This window comes from Toxorhynchites rutilus, chromosome 1 (assembly GCF_029784135.1).
Source record: "Toxorhynchites rutilus septentrionalis strain SRP chromosome 1, ASM2978413v1, whole genome shotgun sequence".
NCBI lineage: Eukaryota > Metazoa > Arthropoda > Insecta > Diptera > Culicidae > Toxorhynchites > Toxorhynchites rutilus.
Window position 1 is genome coordinate 10,666,957 of NC_073744.1, and position 20,952 is coordinate 10,687,908.

Below are 20,952 nucleotides of genomic sequence, written 5' to 3' on the forward strand. Positions count from 1 at the left end.
TTAGCGGCATTATGGTTGTTGCTATCATTATCGACATATCATATCGACTTCTGTGGTCTTTCGGGTCATTATTCAAATGAGGGAATAAGTCATAAATTTAACGACTCGAGCGAAGATAATCTTCCACTTTTTTTTTATATTGAGTACGTATCCGAGCAGGCCATGATGCACGTGCTATGGGAAAAGGGAACGAATCATCGCTGACACCGTCTCCCCGCCTACTATTGTTGCCACTGTAGGATTTTTCAACGCCATTAAAGTTACTATTGACAGTTCTACATGTCTTCATTGGGAGTGTCGGCGAGAGGCTCTAAATGCGGGTCAGGATTACATCTCCCAATGGGTCACACGTGGAGCCAAAGTTCACTTTCGTGTGGTGAGTGCTGTTGCGACGGAGTCGTCTTCCGATTTCAATCGATTAATGAGTGGCTTGTTTTTTTAATTGATGGGTTAAGTGGGTTTCATCGTAAAATTGTCGTCGTCTTCCGATGATTCCCGAGTGCGAGTGCGATTGTGTTAGTTAGGGCACATACTTTGTCATGTTTTATTGTTTCCCATATATGTGTTTTACGAGCTGAAACTGGGAGAAAGTACAGTGGTCGTTGCGTTAGCATGGATAATGTTTGGTTTTGATCCAAATATTTTTTGTTTGGATAACTTGTGGTTATTCCAGATATTTACATCATATGTATGCTACAATATTTATATTTATCTACAGATTGGTTCAATTACCAAGAATGGTTTCGTTAATCTGCCACAAATGTTCCATTTACATCACTCAGAGATTTATGCAGAAAGATATCGATTTTGATTGTGTTTCAACATTCAGTTTTTCTATTACCAAACAAAATTTGGATTTTATTTTAATTCTATGTTTAATTCTATCTATTGATAAAAAATAATGTGAATGAATTTGAATTCCATGCATTTATTTTAATCGTGCATAAAAACAACCTTAAGGTCCATGTATGCGTTGCTAGTAGCTGACTTGACAGTGGGCAGCTACAGAGCCGGTGAACTCGCTTGACAATCGGTTGCTTTTTTTTTTTTATAGAGGTGAGGAACGCTCTTCCAGCCTTATCTGGGATGGGATAACCCAAACGTCGAGTGGGGATCGCACCCACAAAAACCAAGCCCTCTACTCGTAGCCTCATTTCCCCCGGGACCACATCTAGGCGACTACTTCAGGGGGCGGCAGTGCTCATGCACTTCACGAGTTTTCAACGCAAACTAGCGTTGATCCTTCCCTTTTTCTCTATATTCTTATTCACCATTCGTTGCTCTCCACTACGCTTATGACCATTTTGCAGGCATCCATTTACCCGTCGAGACGTGCACCGATTAGGAAGCGCCCTCCAACTTAACGCGCGCCCCGTCACAGTCACCCTCGCAGGATTTCTCTTCCCAACGGAGCGCCGATTAGGTAGTGCCCTCCAACATAACGCGCACTCCGTCACAGCAACTCTCGTGAGGTACACACCGATTTGGTGACGCCTTCCTAGGCACTCGCTTCGTCGAAGTCCTCGCAGTATTCTTCTTTACAATCCACCATGAGGCATTGCCAGCAATTTGTCAATCCTTCTTGCCGGATTCCGCTTACCCGTCGAGACGTGTACCGATTAGGAATTGCCCTCCAACTTGACGTGCAACCCGTCACAGCCACCCTCGCGGATTTCTTACCTGTCGAGACGTGAACCGATTAGGAAGCGCCCTCCAACGTAACGCGCGCCCCGTCACAGTCACCCTCGCAGGATTTCTCTTCCCAGCGGAGCGCCGATTTGGTAGTGCCCTCCAACATAACGCGCACTCCGTCACGGTCGCTCTCGTGGGGTACTCCGGTGCTTCAGATCTCACTGTGGTTCATCTTTTATAGTCAGGCGTTATCCGCACGCTGGTCGGTCCTCCACTTCCGCTGTAGCTCGGACATGATGTGGACAATTGCACTGTTCACTGCGTTCCAGGTGCCCTCGTCACGACACATTTCTTCTGCGATGTTCCCAGCATGAAGGGTAGGCAGCCCCTCGCGCCTTGTGGTGAATCTTGGACATACAAATACGACGTGTTCCGGTGTTTCCTCCACATCTCCACACTCCGGACAAAGAGGTGATCTTGCATGTCCAAACCGGTGCAGATACTGCCTGAAGCTGCCATGCCCAAACAAAAACTGCGTTAGATGAAAATTTACCTCTCCATGTTTCCTGTTCACCCAGCCCATTAGTGTCGGTATGAGCCTGTGCGTCCATCTGCCGTTTTGAGCCGCACTCCACTCTTGCTGCCACCTAGCCATCGACTCTGCCCTCATTAGCTTCCGGATTCCTCTGGTTCCCCTCCTCATATAGCACTCGCTGTCTTCCGCCAAGATGATGTTGATAGGTACCAACCTGGCTATGACGCAGACCGCTTCTGTTGATATGGTTCTGTACGCACTCGCGACTCGCATCGCCATGAGCCGGTACGTACTATTCAGCCTCCTCGTGTTCCGCTGAGTTTCTAACGCTGCGATCCAGGCTGGACCTCCGTATCGTAATGTCGATCAGGAGACACTAGCCAAAAGGTGCCTCTTGCTGCTGCTTGGGCCAAAGTTGTTGGGCATGATTCGTGTCAGTGCATTGATTGTCTTCGTTGCTTTTTTCCAAGCGTAGTCGACGTGACTGTTGAAGTTCAGTCGATCATCGATCTGCACCCCCAGGTATTTTAAATCTCGCTCCGAGGTTATCAAGTGCTCTCCGATGGTGATTTCTGCACGTTGCACCGCCCTGCGGTTGCTGACAATCAACATTTCCGTCTTGTGGTGAGCTATCTGCAGTTTCACACTTTGCATCCACCTTCCGATCATGTCTATCGACTCGGTCGCGAGCATTTCGACCCGTTCCAAGGATTCTCCGGTCACGAGAATAACAATGTCATCCGCGAAGCCAATGATCTCCACACCTCTGGGCAGATTCAGTTTTAGTACGCCATCGTACATACTGTTCCAGAGCGATGGACCCAGGATAGAGCCCTGCGGAACTCCAGCCGTAGTTTTAGTTTGCGCCTGGCCCGTGTTTGTCTCGTACACCAGCACACGGTTCTCGAAGTAGCTCCTAAGTATTCTACACAGGTAGTCAGGAACTCTCATCGTGTGGAGCGCAGTCGCGATGGCCTTCCAGCTGGCACTATTGAACGCGTTCTTAACGTCGATCGTTATCACTGCGCAGTATCGATTTCCTCTGAGCTTCGGTTTGGATGCTCTGTTTGCTCTTTCGACCAGTATGCGAATGGCATCTACCGTGGATCTCCCTTTCCGAAATCCGAATTGACTATCGGACAGTCCACGAACTCCCTCCGTGCATTCCGTCAGCCTATTGAGGATGATTCTCTCCAAAAGTTTCCCCAGAGTGTCCACCAGGCATATGGGTCTATACGATGCTGGATCACCCGGCGTCTTTCCTGGTTTGGGCAGTAGTACTAGCTTTTGTACCTTCCATCGATCCGGAAAGTAGCATTCGTCTAGACACTTCTGCATTGCTGTCCTGAACATATCAGGGAATGCTAGGACTGCCGCTTTTAAAGCTACGTTGGGTATTCCATCTGGGCCAGGCGCTTTCTTCGTTTTGAGGCGTTTCATAGCTGCAACTAGCTCGTCGTTCGTCACCTCTCTGCGTTCGATGCTATCCTCATCCTCTCCATATGGCGTGGTGGCCAGGTCGTTGGGTCGTGCTGCGGAAATAACCCTTCCACGATAGTTTTTAATTTTTCGGGACACATTTCGGAAGGTGTCGTTGGGCCCCTGAGCTTCGCCATCACCACTCGGTAAGCATTGCCCCATGGATTGACGTCCACGTCCCGACATAACTTCCTGAAGCAATTAGATTTGCTCCGCTTAATCGCCCGTTTAAGAGTGGATCTAGCCTCTCTAAATTCCACTCTCCGCTCTTCTCTGGTGTCTATGCTTGACCGTTGGAAGCGTCTTCTGGCGCTGAGGCAGTTGGCCCGAAGCACGCCAAGTGTCTCACTCCACCAGTAGGCTGGAGGTCGCTTATACCTGGGTTCCCTTCTTCTTGGCATTGTTATATCGCATGCTTTGGCTAGCGTTTCCGTCAGTTCATCCGCGTTCATGTTCAAGACGCCACTCTCCACGCGTAGTGCTTCGATGAAAAGATCCTTGTCAAAGATTTTTGTCTTCCACCTGCGCGGGCATGTCCTAGTTATCCGTACTGCCACGGAGTGTCGTTGGCCAATGGTATAACGAATGGCTTGATGATCACTGTGGGTGTATCCTTCGCATACCCTCCTTCTCATTTTTGTCATTAACGACGGACTGCAGAAAGTCAAGTCGATGATGGACTCTCGGCCATCTCGACGGAAGGTACTAGTGGTACCCTCGTTGCACAGGGTAACATCCAGCTTGGCCAGAGCTTCTAGTAAGCAAGTCCCTCTCGCGTTGGTGCATCTGCTTCCCCAATCTACTGCCCAAGCATTGAAATCCCCTCCTATAACGACTGGTTTTCGTTCGGCGAGCTCCTCGGTGAGGACATCCAGCATATAGTGGAACTGGTCCATCGTCCATCTGGGAGGTGCGTAGCAGCTGCAGATGAAAATTCCGTTGATCTTTGTGATCACGAAACCCTCGCGAGCCCTCGAGACTACCTCCTGAATGCCCATGACCTGGATGGCGGCCATTCCCACTTTATCCGTCACCCAATTACCGTTACCGGGGGGAGTGCGATACGGCTCCGCGATAATTGCGACATCACATTTTGTTTCTGTCGTTGACTGCCACAACAGTTGCTGTGCGGTGTCACAATGGTTGAGATTTATTTGGATTATCTCCATCACTGTTCGCTTGTCCTCGCCTGTTTGTACACAGGGCAATTAAAGCCTCCCGTCGTATGGTCATTACTGTCCTCGCAGAGCATACACCTTGGCTTTCCTTTGCAGTCGCTGGCAAAGTGTCCCTCTATTCCGCATTTCCTGCACAGTTTGGATCTATCTGGCCCCAAGCAGCCTTTCGCCAGATGGCCGAAGTTTAAACACTTGAAACATCGCTCCAGTTGCTTTGGAACAGGCGGAACGATTCTAAAACGACCCACAGCCCAGCAGACGTTTATACTCTCTAGCTTCAGCAACTTGTTCTCTGCGTCCGTTGGGAGACGAATCGTTGCGGTCTGCGTCCCGCAATACGCATTTCTTAATCGGATTTTCATCGGAACTTTGCCCACGATGTTTTCCTCCTTCAACTTCTGACGCAGGTCCATCTCGGTAGTGAACAGACTGAGGTTCCTGCATTCAATCGATGACTCGGAGGATAAGGCCCTTACGTTCGCTCCGTCACCGAGAGCCCTTTCGACAAGATCCTTAAATGCAGAGCTCCTGATTTCTGGGTCCCTCTTCAGCTCGAACAGCATTTCGCCATTCTGGGTGCGCCTAGACTTCACCACGCTCTCCTCCAGTTTCTTGAGGCCGGGGTTCTCTCGCATTTTTTTGAAGAGGTCAGCATATGATACGTCGCCCTTGGCTTCGACGATGAGTGCATCACCTTTGCCTCTCGCCCACCGAGGATTAGGCTTCTTGTCCTTTGGCTCCTGTTTCTTTTCATCCTCTTTCTTCTTTTTTTTCACCGTTTTCTTTTTTCTCTCTCTCTCTCTTTTTGCTCGTTCACTAATTTTTTCTTGTTTCTTCTCGTGACCGTGCTCCAGTCGTTTCTTTTGCTATCGGTGCCGCTCTGGTCGTCGCTGTCACCCAGCTCTTCGCTGTCGCCCTGGGCCAAAGTACGTAGAATAGGAAGGTAGTCTACTCCCTGCTTTGTTCAAGTAGTGGTAGGCAAAGAAAAAAAGCAAAAAATAGTTATTAACCATAGATCGAATCCATATAAATTCAAACATTTTTCAATTTTTTAAATTATAACACAAGAACTGTCTCAAAATATGTTTCGAAATAATGGAATAGTGGTATACATAATTATTTTAAAATTGAAAACAGTAAAATTATCGCATCTGTACTATAGAAATAATGCAAAACCGATAAACAAATGTGTGGAGAGGTTATATCGAAGCAGTGTCGTTCTCGTTCCCGATCCAAGGAGCGAATGCATGGGATAACTGAAAACATCTCCGATTAGTTTATCTCATTCGAAATTATTCTGTTCCGGCATCGCGGGACGTGGTATTTCAACATTTTGCTGAAGTAAACAAAAACTATTCAGTATGAAATCGATAGAAATTCACATAAAACGTTACTTGCAGTGAAAAACAAGTACACTATCATGTTTACCGTCGACTCGACCGGCGATTTTGCCACTTTTTATGATGTTTAGAACTTTGAAAATCGAGAAATATTGAAAAAACTTCAGAACTTCGAACAAATTGAGGATTTTTTATTACTAACTTCGTTGTGTGTGTAATACATGCGTTCTCCGTGTGTATATACAGGAAATATTCCTTACCTTCTATTCTATGTACTTTGGCCCTGGGCAGCACTATCGCCTTGGTCGTCGTTGTCGTGGTCGTCCTTGCGTTTTTTGAGCATTTCTTCTTCTGCTGGTGAATCTTTTTTTCTTTTTTCCGAACGGTTTTGAGGAATCTTTGGCGTCACCTGTCCAGTTGCAGCTTTTTGCAACGCTTCTGCGAGTGTTTTCTCGGCAGTTTTCGTCAATAATTGCAATAATTGCGGTTGCTCGCCTTATCCGTTCTCACACAGGGTGAGTTGCTGGCGAGGAACTATGGACAACAGCACTGGTTTACCAGGGATGCCAGATGATTTTTCAAATGTCATAAAAAAATGAGAACCAGCAATCAGGTCCGAAGTTGACAGATAATTGATCCGTAATCGACTTCTCTATTGGCAGTCTCAGCTTTTCAGTTGCATTTATTATTACACAATTTGATTGCGAATTTCACGCTGGCCGTTGTTCATACCGTATACAACGTTGTCGAGAAAAACACGAATGACCGTAGTTCGTACCGTGACAAAAGCGGTTACAAAAATACTTTTTGCTGAATTACTTCGAACTGAAGGTACTATTCAAAAAAAGCAGAAAGGCAAAAGGATTTGGACTAGGAATTGGATGAAAAGAAAAGGAGAAACAAATACAATATTGAAGGAACTCTATTATGACGATACCCTAGAGTACAGTAAGAGAGTGAAATTAGAAATGACATTGTTGAGCCTTTCTTTAGGAATATCGTTCAAATTATTGCCGATATTTTCCGCAGCTAAGATAATTCCGGAAATAAGTGATGCTATAAATGGCAGTCTAAAAGATTTTAATTTTTTTATTCCGCCTTTACAGCAGCTTATACCAGGGACAGACATACAGCTGTACTTGCGTTGTACGTGTACAGCGTTGTACAGGTACCATCGTACCATGACAGACATACTTTGGTTGTACATTGTACCGTATGTCAAACTGACAATCAGATATTTTTCCAATTTCCACCACATATTTCAATGAAAAAGGTTTTTATTTAGTGTCTAAACTATCAAACACAACAAAAAAGTTTCCAATCTGAGTTATTAAATTAAAAGAAAGTCAATGAAAAGAACGTTTACCAAGTGATTTGATTCTGCTTGTTCATGCTACCCACCACTAACCGTCTATGGCGGTGCGCACAGTACAACTGTAGCCATGTACAGCGGTAAAACAGGTCGGTACAGGTACAGCGATTGTACCGAGTTGCTTGCATGGTTCTAGCGCTGTACATGGTGACAGACATACAATTTTCGAAGTACAACTGTATGTCTGTCATAAGTATTAGTGTACCAATTCGGGAAATGAAAATGATAATAGATTTACAGCTGGAACAAATGCGTCAAAAAATAAAATAATGAATGAAAATGCACTTTTTCAAATCGAATATGTATTCTGTTTCTTAGAACAATTCCTATTTTTGCAAGTGATGAGTGAATTTTTAATGAAAATTGTGCCTGATAATGATTTTATATTATAGATTTTCAAGAAAAATATCTCAAAAAGAAAGCCTGCCACGCTAACGTGCAGAACAAAATAACACCGATTTTGTTTAGAAACTAAGAGGGTTCCATTTATTTTTCAATAATTTTCAACTCTCTCCATATCTTCGCATATTTTTGAATATCTTCAAAATGGAGACATTTCTTTACATTCGGCATCCCTGATCCGAACGCTAAATGCAGTTTTTTGACATTTTTGACGGGATGCGAGTACGAGTAAAATCAAAAAACTTTGAAGTAGCTCGCACGCCGGATTACTTATGACACTAACTGGCATGATGTCTTCACACGGTGTGAGTAGCTGCACTGCAGTAACTGACTAGACCGACTCGTATGCTTACTCGCACCCTATAAACTAGGGTTTATTCCTATACATTCACTGAATGTCTTTTTTTTATAGAATTAATTATTGCACACAATTTTGTGTTGCGTACAACATTCACGGGAACCAAGCTGAAAGAAATAATGCTTAATATATGATTTACCTTTGCATTCGCTTGCAAAACATACCCCTTTTATTCGTTAAATAACCTACTTGTTTTACTATTTGCACTGTAGATATCACAGGTGAAAAAAAATCTGGAAAATTTGCCGTCTCATGGTACATATTATGACCATATAACGGAGAACGATTCTGCGTAATATGCATTATAAATCTCTTAATTTTTTGTTACATTTTTCGAATCGTGACAACCTTATATAGAAATCAAAGACGTAGTCCTATGGTAAAACATCCTTTCAACCGGCGATCTACGGCGACTACCTGGCAGACACAAAACATGATCATATGATCCACAAATTCCTTAAACTCATGAAATTTGTTCTCTATTTCTGAAAATATTTGCACCCAACGGATCGTAACTGGCACGAATTTTTTGTTTCATCTTCACTCAAAACTAAATGTTCATCACTCAAAACTAAATGTTTTAATCTATCTAAACGGTAAGTTTTATAGTAATGCTACTTTGAATATATACGAATCACTGTTGTTATAACAGCGGTCGTAGTAGGCATATCTGAAATCATTTGACAGCATGGTTTGAACCAAGTCGCTTATATCAATGTATAACAGGTGAAGCAACATCATCACTTCAATAAGACGGGGATTACGGTGGAGTGGAGCGGGGGTTGTTTGTTTTGTTATTGCTAGAATACGCTATTTTTGCCTTTTTACATGCAAGAGTGTGGAAATGAGAATGAAATACTACAAAATCATCCCTTCTATTTCACATAAATTCGCAAAAGCCGAACATAGTAAGCATCGTTCGAATAAGCGTCGTAGCAGTTTGTAGAGAGCCGCCGGCAGCGTTCTGATGCTGTTTATAAACAATACCGACAGCAATTCCAATATGGCTGAAAGTGCATTTCATATGATTGTTTCACCTGGTACATATAGAGGCGCCTTGGTTTGAACAATCTGTATTTTTCAAAGGTAAATATTTCACGTTGATTCGTTTTGTTTTGAAAAAGTTGTGCAGAATGGAAGCCGATATAAGAAATTCAATTTTCAACACTCACACTAAAAATCCGGCGGTAGAATCGCGAAACCAAAAAAAACAGAACTCTAACTTAAGTGCCATGCAGAGAATCCGTATGCGAGAAGGTTATCGTAACTTTCGTGCCAGAAAGCAACCGAACAGGACGCTGAAGTAAAATCTGGTGGCCAAAATACGCACTCGAAAGTTGTACAACAAGGTTTTAACGAAGTACGAATAGCATGCATTATTGATGGATGACAAAATGTGGGTGAAGATGATGGGTTTTAGACAACTTCCAGGCCCGAAAATCTTTAAGGCCACTGCCAGAAGAGATGTCGAAAATTTATAGGGAAAAGAGTGCCTGTAGGAACGTCTCCTTCCGTTTATTAGAGCCCACAAAGGTTCGGAGAAGTTTTGGTAAGCTACCACTACAGTCGAGAGATGCTTCAGTGCCACCGTGAAAATGGCATCGATTACAATCCTCCCAATCGCCCCAATTCCATTCAATCGAAAATTATTACGCGGGAGCGGAAGTTATTTCGAGCGGAAATCGAAAAGCCAAAATGACTCGGGATGCTGCAGACATTAAGAAATCGTGGAATAAAATGGGCATTGAGGTTGATTAACAGAGAGTTCAAACATTGATGGATTTTACATTTGTTTTTAAAAGAACAATAAATTATCTGCATTTTGATATAAAAACACAACTGGTTTTGTGATTCCGGATCCTGAATTAGCTTTAGACTAGCATTCCATTTATCAATGTACTCTATCGCAGTATCGTTAAAAAAATCCACAGTTTTAAGAAACTTAGCTCTCTTGAATCTGAATACTTTGCACCTCACTAGTTTATGTTGAAGAATTAAAACAAAATCAAATCATTACCCGCAACTTCAATAGCGGATACGTCGTCAACAAGGTCTTGTAAGGCTTGGTGAAAAGCGATCATAGTTTGAAGTATGTGTCGTCAAATAAATCGAATTATGCACCGGAACATTTATGATGGGAAAATGAAGCGCCATAGGTCAGAAATACTAAAAAATTCTATTCTAAAGCAATTTAACATAATGTTCACCGACGAAATCACAAATAACATATCTACACGAACTGTGTAGATATGAAAATATTTATAAATACCCATACACACAGCAAGGCTTTAAATACTGATTGCAAAATACTCGATTGGATGTTGTAGATGTTCATTCAAAAACAATTTATTGAGAATAATAGCAAATAGTAGCAATATTTTTTCTCTATATTCAAAATACGGAAGAAATTGATAAAAAAAACCGGACAATCAAAAATGGTCGAAAAAACGGTACGGTTGGTCAGCCTATTATTTATCTATACTAATCTCATACTTTATTCAACACTGTATCAGGCATGGATGTAAAGGGTTGTTATGTACCATCCATGTTTGCAAAGGTGACGTAATCTCCAACGCCATTAGTATTGGGAAAACGCATGTTTGTTGATTTCGGTCTAAAAGCACAACCATGCCCATTTCCAATTAAATAATCTGTCCAGGTCATGAATATCACCGGTAGAAAGAAGGCCTTGGAGATCTTGTGAGATGAACCATATTGGTTCCATTTGGAAAATGCTTGCGTCAATTTAGGCGGACAACCTATCGCTTCAATGAAAATTTGTTCGCATGGCTTGACGTAAGCACCATATATCTTCCGATAATATTCAAAACGTCTCCGTTGGTTTAGTGGTTGTCGAAGAAAAAACTGGTATGTTGGGAAGACATTTCATGAAATGTTCGGCTCAGGTGCTCTGAGTTTGATACGAGTCTATGCTAGTTTTCGTACGAAATGTAAAAGTCTATCAATTTATATTTAGTCTTATCAATATTATTTTGTTTTCTTTACTAATCTGATTCTTTTCATTATCATCTAGAAAAAGCAGAAATTTAAGTAATTATATCATAATAAAAAAATATTTCTTCTCAATGTTCATAGCGGTGATGTGAACAGAGAATAGTTAGAGAACGCTAAGTAATCGAACACTATCATGAAAAGCATATTTGGTGTGGATGAAGAAATGCTGAGATTTTCAACACGAATCGATTGCTTAGAGGTACCAGCAACTATTCGGCTACCAAGTCCCCAAAATTTGGTTTGTTGACACTGTTTTCCGTAAATATTTCATCGTGGAAAGTACGACCGAATAAAATATTTTTGACAGTCATTTGACAGTTCCTCTGAAAGACGTATATGACATAAGCAAGGGGCGCCACCTGACGTATTTTTTACAGAAACAATCACCTGTAATTTTTTTTTTGTGTAGCCCCAAATAAACCGTACTACCGAGAGTTGCACTGTGATCATCATTTATATGAAGCAGGCCATCAGTCAGCAGCGATGTAACCGCCCCGTTTAGGCTTTCATTAATTTCCTAATTTTATTGCCTTTTTTATCGAACACAGTCGTGCGAGACGCGTCCTCCCCATTCGAAGACGGTGTGCACCCTTGAGTAACAATTTTACGAGTCACGAGAGGGCTTTGTGTTCTTCGAAACCGGGCCCTAGCTTCGAACGGCGGTGAAGATTGACAAATTTCTCCGCCGATTGCTCATCCCAAAATTGAGCCTCAGCTCAGCTGCAACCGCGGTAATGCTCCTCACTTTGTGGCGGCCTTTCGATAGGTTGCCACACAATTGGACTGTCAAACTTTCCAACTCATCCCCTTCCCATTTTTATTGGGTATGATGGTTTGCGCGGCGCATGTAGGCTGCCATCCTTTCGCTTCGATTCGTCGGCAGCGCACGGAACCACACAAACTCTCCGATCGTGATCGAAAGCTAGCCTCGCTCACTCTACAAGAGGCACAGGAAATACCGCTAATTACCTCTTTCGACTATTTTACGATCAAATCGTTTTGCTTTTTCACCATCTTTACGCCGCGCTTTGATGCACATATTTGCATAAGGAATTTGTTGTTGAAGTAACGTGCCGCGCTTGGAGCCGGCTACTGTTTTCTTCGGTGGCGCGATAGCTTTTCCACCGTTGCGCGTAAGTTACGCGAGATTGCACCTTCAGCCCCACCCCATATTCACCGTCGGGCGAACCGTGTAAAACTAAGCAATCGGGAGTACATATAATTTACCGTCGCTACAAATCGCTCACAAAATAAGCGATAGAAGGTGGAAACATGGCGTTTGGTGTTGTTTGTTTGCTTCTTTCGCCGCTTATGCCGCCTCGCGGAGGACATTTTGTGCTAATCTATCACTAAATGTGACTGAACAATAGAATTGTCGATTAAATTATTGGCTTCCCCGAGCGTAATCCCTCGCGACGGCTTCGGGCACCAAACAAGGAATAATTGTTTGGCCTCCTGCCGGGCCGAAGCGTTTCGATCTTTGCGCTCATCTGGCTGCTGGGTGCGATTAGTGATGTCCGCTAATCGTTCTATCAATCGAATACTTTCTGCAAAAATCGATTTGCAATCGAAGCGAACGAATAATTTACGTCGTTAAATCGATCCAAATTCAAAGAAAAAACGCCGGTACGGATTCTGCAATTTTAATTGGTTTAGAGGTGTTTTGATTATATTGAATTTGTAATGTAGTAGCTGATGCTTTGTCATTCCTAACATCGTTTCATCAATTTTCAGTTCAGAATTATCTTTTAAATAGTAATAAAAAATTGAAGGTTTTTAAAAAAAATATGAAATTCGCTGGGCAGTAAGTAAGAAACTGTAGTTTTTTTAATTTTTTTTTGATCATTTGATTGAGAGAATACCATTTTGATACAACAGGTTAACTCAGATAAGAAAATGAAAAAGAAATGAGCAGAAATCTTAGCTTTCTCCGGAATTCTTTGTGCTCGCCTTGATCTTTCGAATAAAATATGTTGTTTAATTTGTTTAATTCGGTACGATAATTTGATCCTGGACATTCTTTTTACAAAGGCCTCTTTGGGAAAATTTCCTCCTAATCATCAAAATTCTATTTCCAAAATTGCGGGTCGGAGAGTAGCTTATCCCATCGGGTTCAATATTTCAGGTGATCTTCTAGCAGGAAGAAATTTAACCTGGATAGAATTGCTTCATACCGGAAGGACTAAGGAACGAGTAACGTAGCTCTTAACTCGTAACTTTGGAGGCGGAAGTTTGATGATTAGAGCGAATTTTTTTCAAAGATACCTGATTCAGATAGTCCGTTAATCAACACGAATGAATAGTCAGGAGTACAGCGAAGTACTTCCGGACCATTTACTGCTGTTTTTGCATCAAAACCACCGTGATAATTTGGTAATCCGATAGGGTAACGCATCAGTTCATAAAAGCCGGACGGACATGGCATGATCTAATGAATAGGGATTCAGAATCAGAGCTGGTCAGCTCGTTTACAAGATCAAAACCTTTGAAGAGCGAGATACAAATTACAACTTGCCGCAGCTTGGACGAAACCATATCAAATAGGTTATTTAAAATGATTGAGAACTGAATATGATCCACGAATTAGAAACTGGCTGTAATTCATACGAAATTGATTTCATTTTTGTGAATGTTTTTCACCCAATCCTACTCATTCTGCTCTACTCATGTTGTAACGGAGCAATATTTTAGAATGTCGACTTACGTAATTTTCGTTGCATGTAAGACGGAATGGATGATTCTGACAGCTTTGGTGTCGGAAGATGATTCGTTTTTTATTTCATAATAAATAATAAAAAAGCATATTGCAGCTGGACATTACGACTGAAGTTTCGAAATTGTGTTAAGTCTTTTGGCATGGTTTTTCTATACCAACCACTGATTATAATACATCGATGATTTCTTCATCTTGGTGGAATGTATGACCTTCTATTATCAATAGCAATAACTAGATATAGAATAAGAGAAAATGACACTTCAATTGTAAAAACCAGAGCTTTTCTCTCCAACTGGCCCAGCAACTGGACCAACTGGTCTTAATAGTTACAATAACAATTTTATTTCACATGCGAATTCTACAGAAAAGCTGCAGAATAATAACGAATAGAACAGAATAATAAAGATCAGTAGAGCCAGAACACCTATTCTGACAACTTGTGGGTGATTCACGATTCAATTGTGACTGAAAGCAATCGCTTGCATTGAAATGACAAAGCTGGAGAAATAGCACTTTTTAAAGACGTTTTCGCACATTCGTGCGGAACTGTGTGATGTATATATATATATATATATATATATATATATATATATATATATATATATATATATATATATCATAAATATAAATAATATACAGATAGGATAGTATACAGAATAGCAGCTTTTGTGTTTTTAATATTTATATCGATAACAATACCTCTTTTATCAATGAAAAAATCTGCACTAGAAAAAACATGACGAAAAGGATTTTTTCATCAATTGCAAAGAATCTGTTTATTACGGAAAAGTTAACTTTAATTCATATATTTCAGTTTCATTATTAATTAATTTTCGGGTGGAGTTTGTTGCACGTTGCATAACTTGTTTACATTCTTACATCTGATGAGAAGATGTTACAAACACGTTGGCAAACCAAATTGCAACCGCAACACCACTAGTAACTAAAATAATTACAAATAAATTTGATTATAACGGCAACAAAAAATCTGGCAAATTAGTAAAATCAGTCTAACCAATTATTTCTCTTAGTGTGCCGATTAATCGATTATTCGATTAATTTGTGGGCTGTCCACATACCACGTGGACAGAAAAAGCACGATTTTAGACGCCCGCCTCCCCCTCCGTGGACACGCGTGGACATTAACTATACTCCTTCCCTGTTGTTCACGTGGATATTTTACCATATATTTTAATTGGAAAAGAACGAAATAATTGTATTGTGCCTATATTCAATTTTCAATTAGTCTTATTTTATATTTGGGGTCTGATTACGAACGTCACTTCACAGTGAAAACGGAATAAAATGCATACAAATTGCATACAATTCATTTCGTTTTCACTGTGAAGTGACGTTCGTGATCAGGCCCTTGGTGTTTTTCTAATGATAAAAAAACAATGCAAGAAAAAACATGTTCTGTTTTTGTTAATGGAAACTAGAAATCTTTCGATTCATTCGTCTCCGCAAATCATGTATTCATAAAATGAAGTAGCCAAAAGTTCGAAAGCTGCTCAACTGTGCTTTGTCCAGCTACAGTTTGTTCCAAATTTCATCTATGCAGTATTGATTACACCCCTTCCTACCAAATCGGGAATCTATTATGAAATTCCTTTAATCGTGTGTGTAATAATCCCACTATGATGAATGATATTAGGCCTAAAATACTACTCCTTCAAAATAACTTTTCTAGAACATTCGAGACAACATTAGGATTGCACCCTAAATAGTCCTACTGAAATTAGAAACATTTCTTCGGTGACTCCAAAAGACTGTATAATAGTAAAACTGCAGGAAAGGCAAAAAAAATTTGTGATCATAAAATTACAGCTGAATCAATAACCTATAATCAAACAACACATGAAATAACATCTGAAGATACTTATTTGGCAATAGAATCATTCGTCTGCAAAAAAAAATCTGAGAAACGAGTGTCTATCGAAAAGAGTTTTTCTGAACATTTCTGAAATGATTTAGCGCAGTTGAATGTTGTTTAATTTGAAGCTAATCGAAATACTATTAAAAACCAGAAGTGGGTTATATCTGTGATATAACCGCAAGGTAAACGTAGGACTACCGTTGGCTCGGTAATCATTTATTTGATATAATCCAACTTAATGTGATATCGATTTTATCACCATTATCCACAGTATTCATAACCTGTATGCATTATCAAACTCAAAATTTTCGAAGATTATCAACGATTTTGGTCCAATCGCGTGTTGAAATCATCGTAAATATACAAAGCCCTAACTTTCTCACCATATACTGAAGACATTTAATGGTTGAAATGCACCATTCGTACTCAACATGTGAATTATGGCAATCGGCCAGTAGCTCAACGTAGAGGGCCAAGCAATTCCATGAGAGCACACGATCCCCATGCTAAAAGATTAGCACACACATTAGAAGAAAAGTTAGACCCTTCTGAATACGAGAAGTGGTATGATGAGCAAATTCAAACAAACAATGAATTTTTCAACGAAGAAAATTATTCAGAACCATTAGAAAACTTAAATTTAATTGATGATGAAACTTCTGAAGAACCAATTGAGTCAAAAGAAACTGAAACCAATTTTTTAGAGAACACAGATTGGGTAGCGAAATGGTTCGATTAAAGAACATTTCCCCGCTTCCGTTTATTAAAGTTCCCACTACAAAAGGTTACATGAAACTATTAATCGATTGCGGAGCAAATATAAATATAATTTCGAAAAAATGGGCACTCAATTCTGGCAAGAAAATTTTCAAAATTCCTCAACAACCTGTCAAAGGGGTTACAGGAAAAAATGTTATTTCTGAAGTTACCCATCTTGCAATTTTTTCACCAGTGATCGAAGACACTTACGAATTTTCAATTTTTGACTTCCATACATTTTTTTATGGAATTATAGGTACAGGTTTAATCTTCAACAAGATTTCAACCTTATCTCAAATCAAGAAATTCTGCAAGTATTCGGTAGAAACCATACATTAAACATTCCTATCCATTTTTATACTCCTACTCCTACACCCAGGAAAATAAACTCCGTAACTGTTACAGAAAAAGTCAGACTCAATCACCTTACTGAACAAGAAACTTCAAAGCTAATACCCATTCTGAAAAAATATAATGAAATTTTCCATAACCCTAAAAGCACCCTTTCATGTGCCACAAAAGTGAAATGTGACATTCGCACTACTGACGATTTACCAATTTATCAAAAAACATACCCCTATCCCATGGCCTATAAAGATGAGGTGAACAAGCAAATGAAAAAACTTATCGAATCAGGAATTATAAGACCTTCTAGATCACCCTGGAATTCCCCAGTTTGGATCGTTCCTAAAAAAATGAATGCCTCTGGAGAAAAAAAAATTTCGACTCGTTATTGATTACAGGAAGCTGAATCAGAAAACGATATCTGACAGGTATCCAATGCCTGAGATTTCAAATATTTTAGACCAACTAGGAGGAAACAAATACTTTTCAACTCTTGATTTGGCATCAGGATTTCATCAAATAAGGATGAATCCTAAAGATGTAGAGAAAACCGCTTTTTCCTTCAATTATGGAAAATACGAGTTCATTCGTATGCCATTTGGCCTCAAAAACGCTCCCGCTATTTTTCAGAGAGCGATGAACGATGTGTTACGTGAGCACATTGGCAAGCGCTGCTACGTTTATATCGATGACGTAGTTGTATTCGGAAAAGATAATAACGAGCATAATGAAAATTTGAAAATTGTGTTGCAAACTTTGGAAAATGCAAACCTGAAAGTTCAATTAGATAAATCGGAATTTCTCCACACTTCGATTGAATTTCTAGGGTATATTATTTCAGACAAAGGCATTAAACCCAACGAAAAGAAGATAGAGGTAATCAAAAATTTTCCCGAACCGAAAAATTTAAAACAGTTGAGAGGATTTTTAGGTCTTGTTGGGTACTACAGGCGATTCGTTAAAGATTTCGCTAAGATAGCGAAACCACTAACAAATCTTTTGAGAGGGGAGAGAAACCCTGATTCTAAAAAACAAATAAGCCTTAATCAAGATGAAATTAAGTGTTTTGAACAAATGAAAATGATTCTTACAAGTAATGACGTGCTCATTTATCCTGATTTTACTAAACCATTCCTTATTACAACAGACGCATCAAACTTCGCTGTTGGCGCTGTGTTGAGTCAAGGTGAAATTGGCAAAGATAAGCCAATCCACTTTGCATCCCGAACTTTGAACAAAGCTGAGGAAATTTACTCAGCTACCGAGAAAGAGATGCTAGCCATCTATTGGGCACTTAAAGTTTTCAGAAATTACATTTATGGACAGAAATTTAAAATCGTCACCGACCATCAACCGCTAACGTTTTCTTTGTCTCCACGAAACGTTAATGCAGAATTAAAAAATTGGAAATCTTACCTGGAGGAACACGATTATGAAATCGTGTATAAACCTGGTAGAAGCAACGTTGTTGCGGATGCCTTGAGTCGCATCCAAGTTCATTCGTTATCCCCTACCCAACACTCAGCAGATGACGATGATACAAATTATATTTTATCTACAGAAGCTCCACTTAATGCCTTCCGTAATCAAGTTATCATTGAAAAAGTTAATAGTCATCCAGACACAATAGTAATACACCCTTTTCCAGGAATACGTCGTACCGTCATAAGAAGAACTAGCCTGACTGACCAAATTTTAGCAACACTACTTAAAGACTTTTTCGATCCAACAAAACTAAACGGTTTATATACCTCCGAAGAGATCTTAGGAAAACTTCAAGAGGTCTACAAACAGTTTTTCAGTCGAGCAGGTGTCCTAAAAATTCGGTTCACACAGAAAATATTAAAAGACGTTTCAAACCCGGAAGAACAAGAGAAAATCATAAGTGAAACTCATCAAAGAGCTCATCGCGGTATAAATGAAAACAAAGAACAAATGTTGCGAGAGTTTTACTTTCCAAAGCTCACGCAAAATATTCGAAACTTCATTCGAGTTTGTGACGTTTGCAATATATCCAAATACGATCGACATCCACTCATAATACCGATTCAAGAAACCCCGATTCCAAGATATCCATTTCAAATTGTACACATCGATATTTTCCAAATTCAAGAACAGTATTTTCTTTCAAGCATCGATAAATTCAGTAAATATGGACGCATGGTACCGATACGATCTCGTAACGCGACTCATGTGGAAAAAGGAATGTGGACCACACTCACATCCCATGTAGTTCCGGAGTCAATTGTAGTTGACAACGAAAGAGGTCTTCAATTCGTGGTTGGATGGCTGAGTTAAACATTCAGGTATATCGGACACCAATCCACAAGTCAGAAGTCAACGGTGCAGTAGAACGGTTTCATTCTACGGTCATAGAATTGTACCGAATTCAAAAACAACATTCTCCCGACACAACAGTTAGAAATCTCATTCAAACAGTCATTGAAAAATACAACAACACCATTCACTCCTCTACATCCATGACACCCAAAGAAATTGTATTTGGTAAAACGAGGAACCCAAACCAACAGATCGACCCCGACAAATTAGAAGAAATAAGACAAAAACAATACGACGAAATTTTGGCAAATTTGACAAAAACACAGCAAACTCAATTAACGACATTTAACAAAAACAGAATTGAACCACCCGAACTCGAAATACGTAAAGAGGTGTTCGTGAAGGACAAAATAATAAGAGCTAAGCATAAACCAAAATTTAAAAAACACTATGTTCAACAAAATAAAAATGTTACATTTAGAAACGAACAAAATTCGAAATTACATAAATCTAATGTAAAAAATATTAATATTAACTGATTACAGGTTACCCCTTGTTCTGGGCCAAAACATTGAAATTCACAACGTAAACGATTACCAGTGGCGATAGTAAAAATAGGAGAAGCAAAAATTATAGAAGGATATCAGAAATATGTTCATGCGATTAACATAACAGCAATAGAATTATCAATATCAAAAATGGAAACGCACCTCTCGACAATTCACATTAGTTATCCCGACTTAAACAGATTATTTGATCAAAAAGTGAACGATCTGAAAGATCGTATCGAACAACTCAAACCAAAGACGAGACAGAGACGATGGGACGCATTAGGACGAGCATGGAAATGGATGTCCGGCTCACCAGACGCTGATGATTTACGATTAATAACTAATGAAATAAATGCAGCTGTAGACAATAACAACAAACAAATCTTAATAAACGATGAGATGTTCGGTAATCTGAATAATTTGACAGAAGCAATAAATGAACTAATTAAGGCAGAATCAAAAAGCTCTACACTAGCAATAGAAAAAGCCCAGATAATAAATCTAATTTTGAGCCTAGACATCTTAAACGATCAAGTATCAGCAATTCAAGAATCAATAGCATTTGCCAAAGTAGGAATAGTTAATAAATAGTTAATAAATTACTATCCACGGATGAAATCAGACAAATAGATGAAACTCTCAGTAAACAAGGCCTACACACAGAACTCCTCGAAGAAGTGCTCAACCTCGCGAAGGTGACCATTGGAACAGACAACGAGATACTGCTTTACGTAATCAACGTACCTACATTTTACCCACAAAACTATGATGATATTAGAATTGAGGCAATCTTCAAGAAATCAGAACTCATCCAACTAAAGGGAAATAACTACATCAAAGGATCTACAGAACTTTTACTCCAGAAAAACCAATGTAAACGTTACAGATCAGACCTAGAAGATGTTTCCGAAGACAGATGCATTTCTAAAATAGTCAAGGGAATAGAAAGCAGATGCACATATGAACACGTTTCTACACATCCACCTACAGTCCAACTGAGCCCGACGACGGTGCTCCTTAACGACATCAATAACACTCTACATAACACGTGCGGAATTACCGATAGAAACCTGACCGGCTCTTTCATCATCGTATATCGAAACTGTTCAATAAC

The 20,952-nt window shown here is 40.0% G+C and overlaps 1 pseudogene; it reads left to right on the plus strand.

The window, feature by feature from the left end:
• Nucleotides 1-314: 314 nt before the first annotated feature.
• Nucleotides 315-20,667, plus strand: LOC129764512 (uncharacterized; annotated as a pseudogene).
• Nucleotides 20,668-20,952: the final 285 nt, after the last annotated feature.